General features: G+C 42.1%; 1 protein-coding gene across 2 annotated transcripts in view; it reads right to left on the bottom strand.

The window, feature by feature from the left end:
• Positions 1-494: 494 nt before the first annotated feature.
• The window catches only part of LOC135183488 (uncharacterized), a 33,726-nt gene continuing 28,085 nt past the window's right edge, over positions 495-6,135 (bottom strand). For both annotated transcript variants that reach the window (XR_010305577.1, XR_010305578.1), the window contains 2 exons: positions 2,649-2,941; positions 495-648 (listed from right to left, as the gene is read on the bottom strand). The gene's annotated coding sequence lies outside the window, so the exon portion shown is untranslated. The remainder of the gene's footprint in view (positions 649-2,648; positions 2,942-6,135) is intronic.

Here is a 6,135-nt window from a genome sequence, read left to right as displayed (position 1 = left end):
ACAGCTCCTGCCGCAGGTACAGCTCCTGCCGCAGGTACAGCAACTGCCGCAGGTACAGCTCCTGCCGCAGGTACAGCTCCTGCCGCAGGTACAGCTCCTGCCGCAGGTACAGCAACTGCCGCAGGTACAGCAACTGCCGCAGGTACAGCTCCTGCCGCAGGTACAGCAACTGCCGCAGGTACAGCAACTGCCGCAGGTACAGCTCCTGCCGCAGGTACAGCTCCTGCCGCAGGTACAGCAACTGCCGCAGGTACAGCAACTGCCGCAGGTACAGCTCCTGCCGCAGGTACAGCAACTGCCGCAGGTACAGCTCCTGCCGCAGGTACAGCAACTGCCGCAGGTACAGCAACTGCCGCAGGTACAGCTCCTGCCGCAGGTGAAGCGGTGTACGCAGCAGACGAATAGAGGTGTCTGGTCTGTAGACAGAGAGAGGGGAGCACCAGAGGACTGTGAACTGCTAATCTCACCTGGTTTGATACTGCTAGTTCCTGAACACGAGTTTATTTGCATCCTATATTTTGCCAGAGCTGATAAAAATAGCATTTCCTCTGCTAGTGTACGTAGTCTTCATAGGAAACATCACAGGATTGAGCACACTAGTTATCTCCCAGTACAGAAGGCACTTGATGACACTTCAGTTCTTATGACCTACAAAAAAAAAAAAACCCTGCTTGCTTTGCTGGATTATTCGTGCCTTTTTTTCCCCCCTACATATGCATACTGATGTGTTCCTCCAACGTGTTTCCAAAAGGAATGAGTGTTAAAAAAACCCAAAACAAAAGGCTTGCAAATCATCAGTCTTGTTGCTAGATTTCTTTGTCACAGCTGTCGCCTGTTTTAGTAGCTGGATTCCTAAGGAAACAAAACCCATATGAGCACAAAGGTGGAGTGCTCACAGCCTTTGTGTGTGGGTGTGCATGTGTGTCTGTCTTTCCTCCCCACCCTTAATAATTTTTTAATCCGATGGTCAATTGGTCAGTCTGATTTGACAGAGGCAAAGAGCCTCAAGGAATGATTATAAACATCCTGAGTAGGGAAAAAGAATTTGGGTGGAACTTGCACCTTACTAGAAACCAGATAAGCCCAGCTGTGAGATGTAGATGCCTCAGAATCCAGTGTTAACAGAGCCCAGCCTTTGGAAGGTCTCACAAAACAGCAGCACCATCTCTGTCTCAAGAGTTTGTGTTTAGCAAATAAATGAATACATCTATTAGCAAACTTGACTACCTAGTTAATTTATCAGCAGATCCACGATGACAATAAATCATTTAAGTCAGACAGTAGTGGAGTAAACCTTTGAGAATGAGCTTTACACAGTCTCTAGGCAGCCAACCAAGAGTTCCTGAAACCCAGTATTTCCAAATGTCTAGAACATGTGACTGCTGTGCAGCATTCATAGTTCTACAGAAGCATTAACATAATGCCTCTGATCAATTTCCTAATCTAGGAAAACAGATGTTTATCACATTTGAAAAACAGAGTACAAAAAGGATCCCAACAGAACTTCCTCAGGCCTCATCTGCATAATGAGTTGTGCAACAGCTCGACTGCTGCCCTACCAGCTGCACAGGAGCTTTGTGCTCTCTCTATAGCAAAATCAGAACATGGAATTATTTGTGTCAGTGCTGCTACTGCACACATTTAAACACAGTCTTTTGTTTTGGAAGGTGTACAAATCTCTTGTGGCTGTTTGAGCTAGATTTCTAGCTCAGACATAACAAAAATTAAGAACAGAGAAACTTAGACACTGACTGTAAAGTGGGAAAGTACTGGAGTCTCTGAGTGAAGAGGTGAATGTGCCCTCGATAGGCCATAAAATGGCAACAATGGATAAGTTAATATAATTCCATTGGAGCATTGAAAACTTTGTATCTGGAAGCACAGCTTGTATCTGCCCCTTGCAGCTTTGCTGCACTCCCTGATATCTACTCCCTGTTCCTTGCTTAGGCTGCTGCTTTACTGCTTTGCTGTTGCTTTTCTCCATCCTCACCTCCCCTAAGGTTGCTATATTCTGTAATAGTTTATTTTAGTTTATATTTAGTTTAACTGTAAAAATACAATTTCATTTTCTGACTTTTCAGATCCTGAGTTGTAGTGAATGCTCTCTCTGGGGAAGATTTACAATAAGTTATTGGGGGAGGGATCCACTCTAACCTATAACATCTCTCTTGCAAACATAACTATTTTCTGCTTTGTTTTGGTTGGTTGTGTGATGGCTTGGGTGTTACCTGCCCCCATACTCTAGTGAAAATCACCCAGACTAGACTCAGCCAAGCTGGAAATTAGAATGAAGCCAGAATGATACTAGTTTTGTGATGTCCTCCCATGTTTAAAAAAACAGCCTAGAAATACTTCCTAAAGTCTCTGCTAAAGCAATAGCACTGTAGATAGTTAAAGCTGGAATTATCTTTGAATATCCTTTCATTTTTTATTGCACGGCATGATGGACTCCTACAGCAACATTATGAGGTTGCCTTGGAGATGGAGGGCTCAAGCATAAAGCTATCTGTCATACTTAAACATTCACATTGCCCAATATAACTGTGGATGCTTTCAACAGACAACTGAGTGAAGTGACAAACAGTTTACAAAATGGTCACAGGGGAATTGTGTAAACTGGGGTCAGATGTTCAGTTTGAGACTGTTACCTGACAGAGTTTTGCAGCTGGTTGATGAAAGGAAGCAGGAGGTCAGCTGGTCTCTAGCTGTTATAACAACAACCTGTTATGCTTCTCAGGAAACAGAGATGCCAATAGTCTTTTGGCAGGATGGATCAGGCGGATGATTTCCTCTTTTCCTGGAATAATGTTTGAAAGCTGCAAATATTTTTCAGCTGGTCGAATTTGGACTTTCTCTTGGAAGTGTCAGCATCCTCCCAAGTGCGAATGCAACACAGTCCAGTTTTTGAGTGGATTGGGGAATTCACATTGGTTTAGCCATCCTGTAAATGAGTAAATAAAAATGAGAAGGTCAGAAAGAGCCTACACCTGTGCTGCAACATCCAGTTGCAGATCCAACTAATGCATTGCCTTTATATTATCTTTATTTCTAATGTTTAGTTTATGTCTTCCAAAGGAAATCTAGCAAGTGGCTGGCTATGAATAACATACCCATGGGGAAAGTTTGTTTCTAAACATGAACAGTTAGTGCCTGACTTATGTCTGGGTGGATATGTTGGCTATTTCATACTGAGACAACCACATGAAAGACTGCTTTGGAGGAATTCAAGGTGAGAATATCTTTATTCTGCATCTACATCATCACCAACACCCTTAATGCAGTTGAAACTAAGTGGAGAGACCAACATTTCTCCTGCACCTCTCCCATGCCCCTCTCTGCGTCTGAACCCTTTGCAAATTGTAACTGAAGCAATATAAACCTTTATATTTATAGCTGCTTCAGTTTGGGACCTTCAGTGAAATGCTGGGCTTTTCTGCCAGGATGGCAGGACAAAGAAAAGGTACAGACTAAAGTTATAATTTGTTGTAGTATCTTAGGAAAAGATACTAATGGAGTAAGAGCTGCAAACAAAGCAACCCCAAAACGTTTCCTTCAGCTGTGGAAGCCACAAAAATGAGGGAGCTTAAAAGTGCAATTCTCATCAGAAATGCTAAATCCAGTCACATAACAGTAGAATTTAAAAAAAAGCAAAAAAGGGGTTTGTTTTGGGGTTTTTCTTTTGCACCTGTCTCATATGAACACTACCAACATTGATGAGTCTCACACACTGTGCAATACCTATGGCCTTCAATAGCCCTGGATAAGCAGTGCCAAACTGAGCTAGTTTGAAGCTAGCTGGAATATTTTGGTGAGAAGAATTAGATTATAGGCAGTGAATGGGAAACAGTGGTGATGTCTATTGCACTCATAGGCTTGCTGAGAGGTATAAAAACAAGAATATAAACACAGATAACAGAGTTGCTCTCTGGCTCTGGCTGCCTGCACTTTTCTCCCTAACTTGCTAATTAATCTTTCTGCTTTCTAACTCCCCTGACCGATTCTGCAAACTCACCTTGAATGTAAGGCAAAGACTGAGATAAGGTAGAGGAGTGGAAAGGAGGTGGAAGGGTGGTTGGGAGCCCCTCCTGGGGACTCTGGTTTCTGTGAGGGCTGTTGTGTTTCTGTATTACCTTTTTTACTTGTATATTTCTGTTTATAGCTGTATATATTGTAAATATCTGCTTGTATATTGTGCTTAGCTGTAAATACAAAGCTTCATTCTAATTTCCAGCTCAGCTAAGTGAGTCTGGGTGATTTTCTTAATTGGGGGCGGGGAGTGTAACTCCCAAACTGTCACACAAATATATTCTCCTTCACCCTCTTGGCCCTCTTCAGTGCTGCAGTTTGGAGGTAATGGCTTTTAGCAGAAGAGTTTGATTCATCTGGAGTTAATGCTCTGTAAGAATGGTGTTTGTGCCTGTATCTGAGAGAGGGAGAATATTATATGTGGAAAACCCTCATTCATGCCAATGGAAATCAGGAGTAATTATATTTAAATTGGGTGCCACAGAGATGACTATCAGGTCTTGAGAATTCCCAGTGTATAGAACATTCTATACTGCAGTATAGGTAGGGAAAAAAAACACAATGAGGCTCAGGTAGTTAGAGAAATGCTTTCCTAACAATTCCCACCAAAATGTTCTGTTAAAAAAGCAGTTAAGGTTGCTCCAGGGCAAAACACACCCACACAAGAAATGACAGGTTAGGGGAACCTTTTTCACATAAACTATCATGCACACCTCTTACTAACCACTCCCAGTGACGAGCTCCAAACCTCAACAAGAAGTTTCCCCTGTTCTGCAGGATAAGGGAACAAACTAAATACCCATCACTCCTACAGGCTGCAGTGCAAACCCCACTCTGGCTTCTGCAACAGTAACATTACCCACTGGTGCCTATGGAGAGGCTACCCTGATTATGGGGAGGAGGGGAAAAAAAGACATTACCAAGTGCCCCCCAAGCATGCACGTTGCTGATAGCTCTGATCTCAAGGACCTCCTTTGACTTTGTCAGACATTGGTTTTATTGTGATTGAGCCCCTCCACAATGCAGAGCTGAAGAGCCATCTGTCTTCTTTTATTAGTTTGGAGAATGAGCTATTTGGTGTGTTGACATCAGAGTAAGTCTGATTCACTTGCTGCAAAACTAACTATACCTGCCTCAGATACTTGTATGGCACTTCTTCCAAATGATTTATTCTCAGCTGGGCCAGGAGACATTTTACATGAAAGGGGCTTTGCCATCTAACACTACAGGGTTGCTGGACAGAATGATGATGGCACTAAGTTGTAGTTACAATTAAAGCTTTCTTTTTAAACATAATTTTATGATTAACATAGCATAAAAACTAATGACCAGAATAGCACAGGATTTTTATAATCAGTTGGTGTAGCATCACATTTTAAGAAGCATAGCACAAAAATAGGTGGGACTGGACGATCTTGGAGGTATCTTTCAACCTGGTTAATTTTATGATTCTATGAAAGCTTGTAGCCCAGGTTGGTTTACAGATAGTAATCACTAGGACTCTGCAGATTGTTTCAAATCTTCATACTTTGCTTGAGATATCAATACAACAATCATGATACAGACTAAAAACATGTAAAAGAATACATCCGTCAGTCCTTGGAGGAGGCTCTAAAATATCCCAGCTAGCTTCAAACTAGCACAGATGGTAAGACTGGAAACCTTCTTGCTGAAGCTACCATACACAAGCCAATGCTGTGACCACGTCATAGGTTGTTACCTGCCTGTCTCCAAAATTGTGGCCCTGCTCTCCAATGGCTGTACTGCATGACCTGCCCCAATCTGGATAACAGAAATCAGAATAAAACTCTTCTCATTACAGACCAAACATTTATAGCTCTAACCCCCCAGCAAGCAAATAAAGGCTTGATAGGCATTTATAACCTCACTTTTTAAAAATCAGCATGAAGCTTCTATTTTCCTGTCCTCTAGGCAAATCTGTTTATATCAACAAATCTCAGAGACTCAATACTCTCTTAGAAAACTGTGATAACTGAAATCACTAATCTTAATGCCCTTTGAATGCTAAATGCCTTTATTGATGGTTTCTAAAGCCTACTTTACTATAGGCTATGCAAGGGTAATACACAACACAGATTAAGCTTGAAG

The sequence above is a fragment of the Pogoniulus pusillus genome, chromosome 18 (genome assembly GCF_015220805.1).
Source record: "Pogoniulus pusillus isolate bPogPus1 chromosome 18, bPogPus1.pri, whole genome shotgun sequence".
Lineage (NCBI taxonomy): Eukaryota > Metazoa > Chordata > Aves > Piciformes > Lybiidae > Pogoniulus > Pogoniulus pusillus.
Note: the sequence above shows the minus strand (reverse complement) of the source record. Positions and strands in the feature narration are given on the sequence as shown.